The 15699-nt window shown below is 44.7% G+C and overlaps 1 protein-coding gene across 1 annotated transcript in view; it reads left to right on the forward strand.

The window, feature by feature from the left end:
- Positions 1-15699, forward strand: part of LOC311355121 (retinal-specific phospholipid-transporting ATPase ABCA4-like) — a gene marked incomplete at its 5' end in the record, with an annotated part of 92749 nt that overhangs the window by 28583 nt on the left and 48467 nt on the right. The window lies entirely within an intron of this gene.

Genomic DNA, 15699 nt, shown 5'->3' on the forward strand with positions numbered 1-15699 from the left:
CAGACTCAAAGTGCTTCACATATAAACACTGTCATACAATAAAAGAAAATAATAGATAAGTAAAAAGTAAAATAGATAGAAAATGAAGGCAAAGTTAAAAAAAAAACATTTTAGAAAGGCAAAGAAAAAAAATGCATTTTAGAAAGTGAGAAAATAAAGGCACAGTTACTAATAAAATAAAAAATAGAAGCATTGTAGATTTAAGATTTAGCAGGAAGCTAAAGCAAACATAAAAGTCTTCAGTCTTGTTTTAAAAGCTGTCAGAGTTGGGGCAAGTCTTAAATCCTCAGGGAGTTTATTCCAGCTATTTGTTGCATAGTAACTAAATCCTAAATCAGCCCTCTACGTCTTGCTACGTTTTTAAGGTGATAATATGCAGATTTTGTAACTGATTTGATGCGACTGTCGAAATGTAAATCTGAATCCATGATAACCCCTAGATTTCTGGCTTTGATTGAGGTTTTCAGGGACAGAGAGTGAAGGTGTTGGGTAACTTTAAGCCTTTCGGTTTTAGCACCAAATACAATTATCTCGGTTTTGTCCTCATTTAGTTGAAGGAAATTTCGGCACATCCAGTCTTTGACTTGCTCAATGCACTGGCACAACAGATCTATGAGCTGATAGTCATTTGGTGATAGAGATACATAGATTTGCGTGTCTTCAGCATAGCAGTGATGGTCAATATTGTTATTTTGCATGATTTGCCCTAGTGGGAGCATGTAGATGTTGAATAGAGAGGGTCCTAAGATCGAACCTTGTGGGACTCCACGTCACGTTTGTTGATTCTGAAACAATTCTCGCCAATGGAAACAAAGTTTTGACCTAAACCAATTTAAGACTGTGCCTGAAAGCCCCACCCAGTTTTCTAATCTGTCCAAAAGTATTGTATGGTCTACAGTGTCGAATGCAGCACTGAGGTCTAGTAGCATTAGTATTGAGATTTTGTGTTAAGACGGATGTCGTTTACAACTTTAATAAGGGTGGTCTCGGTGCTGTGAAGGGGTTGAAATCCGGATTGGAAGGTGTCATAGCAACCAGTTGATGCCAGGAAGTCACTAAGTTGCTGGAGGACAACTTTCTCAATGATTTTACTTATGAAGGGTAGATTTGATATTGGTCTGTAGTTGTTAATAATAGAGGCATATAGGCTCCGCTTTTTTAAAAGGGGTTTGATAACTGCAGTTTTTAAGGCTTTTGGGAAAGTGCCTGATTGGAGAGAGTTGTTAACTATTTGCAATATGTCTATTGCTAGGCAGTCAAAAACATTCTTAAAGTGGTTGGTAGGTAAAGTATCAAGGCAACAGGTGGATGGCTTCAGTTGTGTCACAGTTTCCACAAGAGTTTTAGAGTCTATGACATTAAAGCATGTCATTGCCACGTTACTTTTGCCTGAATATGGTGGTAGTCCAGCATTTTTGTTTAAAGTGGAGACATTGATGGCGCGTCTAATGCCTTCAATTTTATCAGTATAAAATGCTGCAAACTCATTGCATTTCTGAGTGGAATGAAGGTCAGGTGGAATTTGTGTTGGGGGCTTGGTCAGTCTGTCAACAGTTGCAAATAGGGTTTTGGCATTATTAGTATTGGTTTTAATGATATTGGAGAAAAATGTTTCTCTAGCACTTTTTAAGTCTAAATTGTAGGCACAGAGGCTCTCTTTATAGATGTCATGGTGAATATGAAGTTTTGTTTTACGCCATATGCGGTCAGCCTTCCTGCATTCTTTATTCTGGGCTGTTACAAAAGCAGCTTTTCTCCAAGGTGCCTTTTGCTTTCCAGAAATCGTTTTAACCTTATAAGGTGCAATGACATCTATGACTTTCAAAATGTTCAAATTAAAGTTTTCTAAAAGATCATCAGCAGAACATGGGTTGAGAGGTGGTAGCAAGGAGATGGCCTTTTTAAAAAGTACATTAGAATGTTCATTGATATATTGTTTTTTGACAGTATTTGATTATGTCTGTATGTCGGGAATAAAATATATATTAAAGAAAACACAGAAATGGTCAGACAGTGAAGGATCAGTCACAGAGAGATCTGAAACATTGAGACCCTTTGTGATAACCAGGTCTAGAGTGTGCCCCTTACAATGAGTAGCCTCTTTCACATGTTGAGACATTTCAAATGTGTCCAAAATCTTAAAAAGTTTTTTTGCACACTTATCATTGAAATCATCAGCATGAAAATTGAAGTCACCAGTTATAACTAGACAGTCAAAGTCTGTGGAGATGCTAGACAATAATTCAGTTAAGTCAGCGAAGAAATTTGCAGCGTATGTGGGTGGCCTGTAAATAATTAATAGGAGAACTCTGGGGGAACATTTCAATACAGCACAAAGGTATTCGAATGATGGAAAATCACCAAATAGCATCTGTTTCCCCTGAAATACATTTTTAAATATAGCAGCAACCCCTCCACATCTACGTACATCAAAAAAGTTATAGTTGGGAGGAGCTGTCTCTATCAGAACGGTTGCACTGTTATTTTGTTCTAGCCATGTTTCAGTTAAAAACATAAAATCCAGTTGAGAAGTGGTAATAAAATCATTAACTAAAAAAGATTTGTTATTAAGAGACCTAACATTAAGTAGACCCATCCTGATGGTGTTATTGATAGGCTTTAAGGTTGATTTTGGTTTGGTGGGAATAGGTATGAGATTTGAGAGGTTAGCAGTGTGTCTAAGTTTCCCTTTGTTTACTCTCTTAGTGATTACAGCAGGAATGCAAAAGTTGCCATGTTTTGATTTAGGCAACCTTGGGTTCAACAGATTATGCAAAACTTCCTTTGTGCTGTGTCTACGGCTGAACCCTTTTTTGTCTCAGTAATAATCAGGACTACTATCAGTACAGGGAGGGGGGGGCTGGGGCGCCCTCCGCTTGGGTGTTATCAGACTGTGGTCATGACGTGGGGATGGTATCATTGACGCGGACAGCTGGAGGTCATCATCGATGGGGGAGTGCTGGAGGTCATCGTCGATGGGGGAGTACAGAGGTGGCTGTTCCTCACCAAGCCAGCATCAGCAAAGGGGGGAGGCATGGTGTCGATGGTGTCGGGCAGGCTGTTGTCTCTCTTCAAGGTCTGTGGTCTGTCTGCTATCTGTGTGTCAGATAGTGGATGTGTAGATGTAGACAGATGTAGACAGTAGATGTGTGGGGGAGACTGTAGTCTCGCTTCTTCTCATGGTGGGAGAGTGAGAAGAGAAGATTGTCCCTTAACAGTTTTGAGCCTAACCTATTTGGGTGTAGGCCATCTGCTCTGAAAAGATATTTGCGCCCCCAGAACAAGTTGAAATTGTCAATAAAGCCTCTTCCTCCTTTCATTGCAGACTCTTGAAAGCCATGTATTCAGTGCAAGTAGACGACTGAATCTGTTTATTCCCCTGTCAACTGCTGGTATGGGTCCACTGATGAATACCCTAACGTGTAATTTGTCTAGTGTGTCCAATAGTTCAGTGAAATCCCTCTTCAGAAGTTCTGACTGTTCTCTTCGAATATCATTAAGTCCTGCATGCACAATAACCTGTGAGATTTTGGGGTTTTCCAATATAATTGTGGTTAGTTCCTGGTTGACATCACTAACCATCACATCTGGGAAGTAGCATGTTTTGATCTTCTTACCGGTTATATCCTTTATGGTAGAGTCTCCTACAATCCGAGTGTCTGGTTCATCTGCTTTCTGTGAGATGGGCCATTGTTGGCTTGAGGTGGCGGTGGCAGACTCATGCACAGCTCGACTCCGTGGAGACTGGTTCTTGTTCCGTCTCTGTCCCCACCGTCCGTCCGGACGCATCCTGGGGCTCAGGGGTGCACAGGTGGCAGATGCATGCACAGCTGGCCTCTCTGGCAACAGGGTCATGGTCGGTCTTTGTCCACACCATCCGTCTGGACGCATCTCGGGGCTTAGGGGTGCATGGGTGGCAGGCGCGTTCGTGGACTCCTGGAGTGGCAGGAACCGGTTCTTCAGCGGCATGGTAAACTTCAGCGATTGGCTAATCCGGCTGATTTTAGCTTTGGGAAGCTTAGCATTTGGCGTTGAGTGAACTTGTTGATTCACTTTGGAATGTTGTTTGGGCTTAGCGCCGACTCTGTGCCAATGAGAGGTAGTTGGAATTGTCTCTCTCTTGTCCAGCTTCGGGAAGGATACAGTGTAGCTTTGATCATCCTGTTGTGTATTTGTCTGAGCTAGCTCAGCAAACTCACCCATCGGCACTGTATCCTGGAAGTCCTTTGCATTTTTCTAATGCTGCTAGCCTCGTTTCAAATAAAGCCACTGTCTGTTGCAGTTTGGTGCAGTCTGTGTATTTCCCATTCTCTGTGCCTGAGACATCCGAGTACAGAGGCATGTTGGCGATAGGAAAGTCCAAGGCTTTTGCTGCGGTCTGATCCGGTAGTCAAAGTGCCAAAAAGTATTGTTGAATCGAGCAATTGAGGTTGACGGAAACAAACGATATATTCTTAAGTATTATGATCATGAAATAAAATAAAGTAGACCTGAACGATGAATTAAGTAGATTTGCCACTGTCTAGCGGAGCTTCGGGAAACACGACCTCTCTCTCTGCTGTCTCTTATTAATCATCAGATAAGATAGTCCTATATTAATCCCCCTTAGGAGAAATTCACAAGTGACCAGCAGTACAGTGGGAAAAGAGAGTGCGAAACAAGAGTATATGTACAAATAAAATTTACCAATTTGAAAATAGAATATAATAAAAAACTATTAGAATAAAGGTAAACATACTATATACATGTAACTGTCCGTTTGTAGGTGACTTGTGCATTAAAAAATAAATATGACTATAAGTATAAATGTAAATGCCAATGTGCAGAGGTTCCTGAGGTAATGAGAATGAAATAAATAACAAGGTTTAAACAACAATCAGTCCTGAGGTGTGGGGTTTAGTCCTTAATCAAGTCTAGAAGGTGTTGTGGCTTTGGAGGTGTTTGGAGCAGGGGGTTGGGGTGTTGTAAAGTCTGATAGCTGATGGGATGAAAGAGCCCCCCAAGCGCTTTGAGGCACGTGGCTGAGTAAGTCTGTGGCTGAACGTGCTCCTGAGTTGCCTCAGCTCGGCGTAGAGAGGGTGAGAGGGATTGTCCATGATCGCCTGCAGCTTTCCTCTCATCCTCCTCTCTGTCACACCCTCCACACCGTCCAGCTTCATCCCCACCACAGAGCTCGCCTTCCTCACCAGCTTATTCAGCTTGCTGGCACCTCCACTCCCTATGCCTCCTCCCCAGCACACTGCAGCAAAAAAGATGGCACTGGCTACCACAGATTTGTAGAACATCCGTAGCAGCCTAGTGCACACATTGAAAGACCTGAGCCTCCTCAGGAAGAACAGCCTGCTCTGTCCCTTCCTGTAGAGGGCCTCAGTGTTGTCTGACCAGTCCAGTTTATTGTTTAGATGCACCCCAAGGAACTTGTAGGTGTCCACCATCTCCACCCCCTCCCCATTTATGGAAACAGGTATTGGGGGGCTCTTTCTGCGCCGGAAGTCCACCACCAGCTCCTTGGTTTTCCCTGTGTTGAGCTGAAGGTGGTTTCTGTCACACCATCCCACAAAGTTCTCAACTAGTTCCCTGTACTCCTCCTCCTTATTGTCTGTGATGCATCCAACAATGGAGGAGTCGTCAGAGAACTTCTGCAGGTGGCATGTTCGGGAGTTGTAGCAAGTACAGTTCACCTGCCGGTGTTGCTTGTCACCACGTCTGACAAGCAGTGTCGCAGCCTGACATACTGTGGCCTGTCCGTGAGGTAGTTAGTAATCCATTCCACCATGTCAGGATCCACCTGCATCGCTTGGAGCTTCTCAGCCAGCCTGACTGGCTGGACGGTGTCGAAAGATGATCCTCACCATGCTTTGCGGCTTCTCCAGGTGCGTGTAAGCTCTGTGAAGCAGGCGGATGATGGCATCCTCCACGCCGATGTCAGTCTGGTACGCAAACTGCAGTGGGTCCAGGCAGTCACGCACCAAGGGCCTGAGGTGCTTCAGGACCAGCCTCTCGAAGGTTTTCGTGACGTGTGACGTTAGAGCCACAGGTCTGAAGTCTTTTGGAGCACTGGGTCGTCCCTTCTTCGGCACAGGGACTAAGCAGGATGGCTTCCAGAGTGTTGGCACCTTTTTCAGCCTCAGGGAGAGGCTGAAAATATGCGTGAACACTCCTGCCTGCTGCTCCGCACAGACCTTGAGCACCCTCGGGCTCATGTCGTCCGGTCTTCTGGCCTTGTTTGTCCTGGTCCTGGTGAGCTGCCGTCTCACATCGCTGGTGTTGATGGTTGGGGTTGTTGTTGCTGGGGTCGCTGGGATAGTTGGGGGTGTGGTGAGGGGATGACTGCCCTCTGGGCTGGACATTGGTCCAGCCTCCCTGGTAGTGTGGAAAGGGAGCGAGAGAGAGGGTGGTGCTGGGAGGGGAGGTGCAGAAGCTGCCATGCCCGGGTCTTGTGGTGCAGCAGAGCGATGAGTAGTGCAGGAGGGGGAGGGGGGTGTTCGTCTGGCCCCAGTTGGTGAGTCAAATCTGTTAAAAAACAAGTTTAGCTCGTCAGCCCGTTCCTTTGTCCCCTCCTGTGATCCTCCAGCCTTTTTCTTGCCAGTGATGGTTCTCACCCCCGCCCACACCTCTCGGGGGTTGTTCTGCTGCAGCTTCCCCTCTATTCTGTTCTTGTAGCAGTCTTTAGCCCTCCTCAGTTCCCTCCTCAGCTCTCTCTCTGTATTTCCCTCTGTGTGTTCTCATTGTCTCCTGCCATGAAGGCTCTCCTCTTCCGGTTCAACAGGACTTTGATGTCCCTGTTAATCCAGGGTTTGCTGTTGGGGAAGCAGCAAACCTTCTTGGTGGGGACAACACTCTCCTCACAGAACTTTATATAGTCTGTGACGCATTGAGTGAGACCCTCAATATCGTCACCGTAGTCTTCCTGAAACATCTCCCAGTCTGTTGACCTGTAGCACTCCATCAGGGCCTCCTCAGCCTCCACAGACCACTGCTGCACATTCCTGGTGGTGATGGGCTGTCTCCTCACAAGAGGCTTGTATATAGGAGTCAGTTGTATCAGGCAGTGGTCTGATTTGCCCAGGGGGGGAAGGGCTGTTGCATTGTATGCCTCCTTAACATTGGCATACAGTAAGTCCAATGTCTTATCCCCTCTGGTGCTGCAGGTCACATACTGGGTGACGTCAGTCAGTGTCTTTGAGATGTTAACGTGGTTGAAATCTCCATTCACTATAATGAGAGTGTTGGGATACTGTGTTTGTAGGTCTGCGACGGTGGAGTGAATGGAGCTGGCATTTAGCAGATGCTTTTATCCAAAGCGACTTAAAATAAGTACATTTGTCATAAGAAGTGAAACAATATATCGCCGTCGGTACAGTAAAGATGTTCATAGAACCAAGTTCAAGTACTAACAATCGCCAGACTAACCCCATTCCCCGTATACAGCAGTGATAGCTAGCTACTGCAGATGCTACACAACTAAGTACATGCTACACAACATGCATGCACAACACAATTAAGTACATGCTACACAATTAAGTACAATGAATGAATACAACCTGCATTAAGTGCATTCATCAAGTGCCAGGACGTACAACAAACAATAGTGCAACAGACAAATAAGGGACTGAATGGCTAGATGTGAGATGAGAATGTAGAGTCTAGGTGAACTCTGACCAGGTGGGTTTTGAGTCGTTTGCGGAAGCTGGTGAGCAACTCTGCGGTCCTGACATCAGCAGGGAGCTCATTCCACCACTGTGGTCCCAAGATAGAGATTTGTGATTTAGCTGATCGACCTTTGGTTGCTCTTAGTGATGGCGGTACCAGACGTCCAGCTGAGGTAGTTGAGCGGAGGGATCGAGCTGGGGTGTGTGGTTTGACCAAGGCTTGGAGGTGGGCAGGGGCAGTTCCATTGACTGCCTTGTATGCCAGTACCATCCACTTGAATCTGATGCGGGCTACTACAGGGAGCCAGTGGAGGTGGCGGAAGAGGGCAGTCACATGGGAGAATTTAGGTAGGTTGAACACGAGGCACGCTGCCGCGTTCTGGATACACTGCAAAGGTTTAATAGCAGAGACCGGGAGTCCAGCTAGGAGCGAGTTGCAGTAGTCCAGGCGGGAGATGACCAGCGCTTGGACTAGAAGCTGAGCTGCTTCCCTTGTGAGGAAGGGCCGTATCCTGCAGATGTTGTAAAGTGCAAATCTGCAGGATCGGGCCACTGCGGTGATGTTGGCAGTGCAACATAACTGGTTGTCTTGTACCACACCAAGGTTTCTGGCAGTTGGAGACGGAGATACAGTGATGTTCTCGACAGTGACCAGTAAGTCCAAGTGTGGGCAATCTTTCCCCGGTATTAGGAGGAGCTCAGTCTTGTTGAGGTTAAGCCTCAGGTGATGGGCAGTCGTCCAAGTGCTGACATCTGCCAGACATTCAGATATGAGCGTTGCAATCAGAGCTTTGTCAGAGAAGGGGAATGAGAGGAATAGCTGGGTGTCGTCGGCATAGCAGTGATATGAAAAACCGTGTGATGTAATTAAAGAGCCTAGAGATCTGGTATAGAGGAAGAACAGAAGGGGCCCCAGTACAGAGCAAGGTTTGGACAAGGAGCCATTCTATGTGACCTGATAGGGGCGATTTGACAGGTAAGATGTGAACCAGGATAGGGCCGATTTAGCAATACCAAGTTCGGCGAGAGTGGCAAGGAGGATCTGGTGGTTCACTGTGTCAAATGCTGCGGACAGGTCGAGGAGAATGAGAACCGATGAGAGGGACAAGGCTCTGGCAGCACGGAGGGACTCACAGTGAGGAGAGCCGTTTCAGTGGAGTGTGCCTTCTTGAAGCCTTGACTGGTGAGGGTCAAGCAAGTTGTTATGTGAGAGATAGGACAGTTGGTTAGAGATGGCACGTTCAAGTGTTTTAGAGAGGAATGAAAGAAGAGATACTAGTCTGTAGTTCTGGATCTCGGTGGTGTCAAGGGTTGGTTTTTTGAGGAGAGGCTTTATTATGGCAGTCTTGAAAGACGCCGGAACAATGCCTCAAGTGAGGGAGGAATTGATGAGGGCGGTGAGAAATGAGAAATGGCAGGAGGTCGACCGAGATGGTCTGGAGGAGAGAGGAAGGGATAGGGTGAAGAGGGCAGGTGGTGGCGTGGTTGGAGTTAACTATTCTATTGACCTCTTCGGAGGTGAGGGGGAATGAAGTGGGTAAAAACAGGTGAGGATGGGTGGAGGGAGGATGGTGGCAGGGGTAAAAGTGGAGCTGGACCTTCACCTTCTGGGTAAAGTAGGTGACAAAGTCGTCAGCAGTGAGGGAGGAAGGAGGTGGAGGGGAGGGAGGGGTGAGGATGGAAGAGAACATGGAAAATAGTTTCCTTGGGTTGGAGGCGGAGGAGTTGATTTTAGACCGGTAGAAAGTTGATTTGGCTGTTGACACAGTGGACGTGAAATCTGAGAGAAGGTGAAGATAGTGAGATAGATCATTAGCACAGTCTGAGCTCTTCCATTTCCTCTCAGCTGCCCGCAACTCTGCTCTATAAGACTGCAGAGATTCGGACAGCCAAGGTGGAGGGGGTGAGGATCGTGCAGGTCTGGAGTGGAAGGGACAGAGGGAGTCCAAGGAGGAGGAGAGGGAGGATAGCATAGTGTCTGAGACTTCTTCAGTGGAGAGTTGGGAGAATTATTCGACAGAAGGTAGTGAGGACAGAACAGTTGAGGCAAACGTAGAGGGAGAGAGAGATTTCAGGTTATGGTGGCTGGTGACAATGTGAGGGGTAGAGAGGAGAGAGGGAGAGGACTTCAGGGGGAGAGAAAAAGCAACAAAGTGATGGTCAGATACGGGGAGCGGGGTGACAGAGACGAGAGCCGAGGTACTGCAGGACCTTGTGAATATCAGGTCAATTTGGTTACCAGCCTTGTGTGTGGAGGGAGAAGGGGAGAGTGTTAAGTCAAAAGTGGCAAAAAAGTTAGTTCAGGTGAGTGTAACTTCTCTGGCAGGATGTTGAAGTCGCCAAGGATAACGAGTGGTGTGCTTTCTTCTGGAAAGCAGCTGAGGAGGGCATCCATCTCGTCATAGAAATCATGGAAGGGTCCTGGAGGGCGGTAGATCACTACAATGAAGAGCTTGATAGGCAGGGTGACAGTGACAGCATGGAGTTCAAATGCAGATCTGGCCAAGTGTTCTAGTGGAAGAACCTGGTAGGACCACTTCGGCGAGATGAGGAGTCCAGTCCCTCCTCCTCGCCCCGATGGTCTTGGGGTGTGTGAGAATGAGAAGGCGGTGGAGAGGGCAGCAGGAGTAGCAGAGTTCTCTGGAGTGATCCAAGTCTCTGTAAGGGCCAGGAAGTGGAGGGTCATAAGGGATGCGTAGGCCGAAATGGAGTCTGCTTTCTTGACTGCTGATTGGCAGTTCCAGAGTCCTCCCATCACTTCGAGGTGGGTGGATCTGTTGTGGCGTCTCCTCTGGTTGGAAATCCTGACGGTGATAGAAGTACGACACATAGCTACAATATGGCTGGCTTCCTCGAGGGACTCCCACAGAGAGACTCCCTTGGTCTTTGTTTCCTGGGTCTTCCTTTGCTGGGTCCTGACGCTACCACTGACGCTAATAAAACTATCCTTTAAATACACAAGGGAGCTCAGGCAGCCATAGCTCCGCCCAGCAATCAAGCCTATTGTTGTCACCTTGTGACTGAAACTAGCTTGAACGACCTCTTACTAACAGCAACAACGACAACACAGCAACAACCACAATACAGCAAAAACCAACACAGCAGCAACAGAGTTAAAGTTAGTCTAACCAATTGTAATGCTAATACACTAGAGTTCTTAGTATCAAGACTCACCTACAGCCAGATATGAGACAACCTTCTTAAAGACAAATATAAATGATCTCACTCCATAAACTGAGTTGGCAAAATAAACAAATAAGAATTGAATCCTATATTTCCAAATTCCCATTCGTTTGCGCCCGGAGGTGGTGGAATAGGTGGTTGATTTCATGCATGTTATTATTTCACTCCTCCCCTGTCCCTCTTAAAGTGCTTGGGCCCGGTTTTGCTGTGGGACAGGAGGTCGGGAGACTGGTGGGCGAGAGGAGTGGTAGTGTGTATGAGTGTTGGTTGGAGATAGCTGGTGGTGGTTGAGTTTTTGGTTGTTTCTACTTATTTTGGATTGATTGGTTATTGATTGATTTATTTTGATTGTTTCTTTGGTACAGAATCCCATCTAGGTGGGCTTCTGTTTTAAGGGGGGGATGTGACAATCCTGGTGGGTCTTTGACCCCTGCTGTTTGTATGCCTGTGTTGCTCTCCCTACTAATTAGGAGATTGTCGGCAGGTGTGGATTGGACCAGGACTGCAGTATATAGAGCCTGCCCAGACAACAGACCGGAGGGGTATTCCATCAAAGTCGCTAACGACAGCAGCGCTTAGTTGATTAAGCCCGGTTAGAACTAGCACCAACTTCCACTTGAGGCTTAAGCTGTTCCATCAACGCAGTTCAGCCGTGCCTTGCTCAGGTTAGTTCAAGCCAGGCTAACGTTATCCTGGATTACGCGCGTTCACGATATATGTAACCAGCCCATAACCGTGAATGTCGAATCATAGATCAAATGTCCGAAAAGGACCGAGCGGGATCTTTTCCAGTGGCGAACAGAAGCTGATTGTGGAGGTCTATGAGGAGTACAAGCATATAATAACTCAAAAAGGGTACACCATAACCATTAATAGAAACAGGGAGGTTGCCTGGCACAAAAATCGGCAATCTGTTGAATGCATAAGTAGTATTAAGCGTAACATATTTTAATTTAATATTGACCATGGATTTGAAAGCAGGGAGATAGTCTCGAGTTAATGTGTCGGACTTGCACCCGGTCGTCCGGGGTTCAATCCCCACGCAATTAGTAATATAGGTAGGAATACTACAGAAATCAAAGAACTTTTCATGCCATATATTTTCCATTTCTTTGAATATTCTTAATTAGGGAATTAATAAAATTAATAAAGGGAATTACAAAATGAAGCCAACGCCAAGATTACTATGAAATACTCTGGACACGAACTCGGGTCGCGCCTATCACAGGCCAAGTGCTAGACCAGGGGTGTCAAATGTCACATTAAGTAACACAATTAATGTAATGCAATTGGCCCGCCGGTATATCGCATTTCAGCATTAATATAATACATCGATTTTATAAAAATGTGTTGAAAAAATAGCCACAGTAACAATAGATAGCAATTCATTTAATTATTTCATTTGCATCGTTTAATCTTAGACCCTTAGTGAAAATATACGCTGTTTGTACTTCATATATGTACATTTATGACAAAATCGTGAGGACTAAGCTTGGTGGAACCTTCTGATGGTACAATTGTTGCTGACAGATGGATTTCTCTGAAACACCGCTCAAGTTAGCCTGACAGTTAACCTGCTACCAACCAGGTTAGTTTGGTCGGATAAGTTGCCATGGTTACTTAGTGGAGATTCCCTTAAGTCACGTTCATGGAACGCAACTCTAGCTGAAAGAAGCCCGGCTAAGCGAAATAAGTGCAGCTTTACGCTTAGCTTGGTTGATGGAATACTCCTATGGCTTCTCCCTCCTCCAGGCATTTGATTTCCTTTGTTCCTTTATTTGTAACACATGGATTGATCTTCGCATGACCTTTTTGGTTACTTTCATTTATACTGACTTGCACCACACTTCTTATTATATTTATTTCAAAATAAATTCAGTTTATGTTGCATGCATAGAGCCAGCATGTCACATATGGGATCCTATGAACCCTATGGCATCCTAAGTTTTAAAGCTGTTTATTACCCTCATGGTGAAAAATAAACATGCAAAATGGTTTAAAATGAAAAAGCTGGTTTATTGTCCATTTGTGTAATTGTTAATAAGATTTCCTTTGTGAGAAAAACTCAAAATGGATGTTTTTACAATTCAATATAATATTCAATATAATATTGACTTAGAATTATTAGTGTGTACAACTAGATTTGTGAAGCTTTCATTGTTATGAAAGACAAGTTATTTGGACCATAACAACTTTGAAATTAGCTGGTACAACTATAACTGTGTGTTCACACCAAAAGACTAATTTTTCGCCTGGTTGCGCTGTCGCCAGTTTTGCTGCGACAAATCATAATCTGTCGCTGTGCAGTCATGTGTGCAGTTATGTCAGGCGAATTTTGTCGTGGAGCAACGGTCCTTCATGCCAATTCAGTCTCATCAACCATGGCCGAGATAACCACCATTGCGTGTCTTTACCTGTTGTGGAAGAGGGAGAGACGTCGGAATGCCCGCCGTTTATGGGTTAATAATATAATCCGGAGGCGCACACAGCTTTGTGCCGTGATATTATATATATTGTATATATTATATTATATAGATATTTATATATTAGAATATATAATATTATATATAGAGCTCTGGGAGTCAACAACGTCAACAATCACTCCTCCATGCTGCGGTTCACTGCAGAGTGCAGGGAACGGTTGGCCCGGCCGGGTGAACTCTGATTGGCTGTTTTACGTTACTTCACCCACGTTACTCACAGGGAGTGAACGCTGATTGGCTGTCTCACGCGAATGCTGCGGCAAAGTTCAAATATTTCAACTTCAGCGAAATTTGTTGCACTGCAAATCCACGTGAACGCGCCCGCCCGTGACAGGGAAAAATGACACGCCGTCAATCAAATCCGCAGGTTTGTGCTGCGACAAATTTCGGCCGATACGCGTCTCTACATTGACTTTGTATTGAAACGTATCGCGCCGCAACGTTTGGTGTGAACACACAGTAAGAATTAAGTTGGCACAACTGTGTGATATTTTCTTCAAAACGTAGAAGTTTGAGTTGACATGAAAACCCAAAAATCCTGTTCAGATAGTTGCCTTGAAATTTCAATTTGAATTCACTTTTTATTTTTTACAATGTAGACGGCTAAATGTGTCTCTTTCACCTGCTTGTCGTTGAAATATCGCAGATTGTACTATAGATTCTGCAAGTTCAATATAGATTATAGTTCAAAAGTCGAATGAATGAGTACTTATGTCTTTTCGATTTCTTACTCTTTGGGCTGTTGTTCGCTGTACACGCTAGCATTCTGCTAATGAATGCTGATTGGTCAGGGACGGATTGCGACTGATTACAACCAGAGACCCTCTTGATGGCATCTGAAGCTGAAGCCAAATCAGAAACATTATCTTAAGGAGGAATTTCCGTCAAAGTTAATTGTTATATATTATATGTATATATATTATATATATATTATATATGCGGAAGTGCCTCAGAACTTGCCGTAAAGCAGGACCTCCGGCAGTGACGTCATCATCTTTTTTAACAGATTTTTAGAACAGTTAAGTGAACTTAAAAAATGCAATATTCAGCTGAGTGTATTCTTTTAGCCCCCCCTTTTGAATGTGACTCTCAAATTACTTGACAAAAAATTACACCCTGAGAAAAGTGGAATTTGAGAGTGAAACCCCGTCGACTCCCATTCATTCTGCACTCACTGGCGAGCACCCTCGCATGGACAGAGATGTCAGTTCAGAAACCGGAAGTCACCAGAGAGTGCCAGTTCTCTTCATATTAGACATTCTCTGTTAAGGCCCACTATGCAGGATCGGCAATTCCTTCGCTGTTTTCTTGGTTTGCGCTCACATTTTTCTCTACAGAGCTCCCCCTACAGCTTCGGAGTAGATATTTTACAACACTGTCATAACAACTAGTTGACGAGCCTCCCCCACCCACTTCTACACTAGCCATGTGCATTTGTTTTCAAAGAAGCCGGCGAATGCGTGGAGCCATGTCCGAGGTAGGTGTTCATAAAGAGTAGACAAGGTTATACATTTTGAAATAGTATATGATAGTGTTGTTACAATAAACATAAATCCATCCTTTTTATAAAGTTGACGGGGAGAATTGTTTTATCTTTGGTTGTTGAATGGAATGATCAGTGTAAGAATTCTGGCCAACATAATACATAACGATAGCATGAACAATTTGTGCAGCAAAGAAAAAGTCTCCCTTTTTCTCTTCTTCTGTTCCTCCAACATTGGGTTTCTCTGTCTCTTTTTAGTCGGCTGATCCATGATGAATGTAACAATCCCTTCGCTACTTGTGTTTATAACTAGCTGGTTCCATGTTTGTGGCTGTGTAGTGCCGTAAAGCAATTTGTTACATCGTGAGACCCGAGACTCCTGCGAGAGTTGGCGGCGGGTCGCCACCACAAACTCACATTTTCTTTTTCTCCGCCCAGATGCGCTAGGGGGAGTCGAACAGCCACCAATCGACCTATAAAGTGTTATAGAACCATCACAATGACTCTTAACCTGAACAATTAAGGTCAATTAAGCAAAAATTTGCATAGTTCCTCTTTAAAGATGCTGTTTAACCAGATCAATTAAGGTAAATTAAGCAAAAATTTGCATAGTTCCTCTTTAAAGATGCTGTTTAACCAGATCAATTAAGGTAAATTAAGCAAAAATTTGCATAGTTCCTCTTTAAAGATGCTGTTTAACCAGATGTTTAAACAGGTGTTTAACCAGAGCATCTCTTCTCTGATTTGTCAGGGAATCCATCCTCAATCCCAAGTGTGCAAAATGCCAAATCTTGGGAGAAGGGTTGTTCGTTTCAGTCATCTTGCTGGCTTCCACTCTCTAAATCCATGTTCAATTAAAAACAAAAATCTGTGCTTAGTGTTTGATCTCATGGCCTCT

Source organism: Micromesistius poutassou, assembly GCF_964030765.1.
Source record: "Micromesistius poutassou genome assembly, chromosome: 11".
Classification (NCBI taxonomy): domain Eukaryota; kingdom Metazoa; phylum Chordata; class Actinopteri; order Gadiformes; family Gadidae; genus Micromesistius; species Micromesistius poutassou.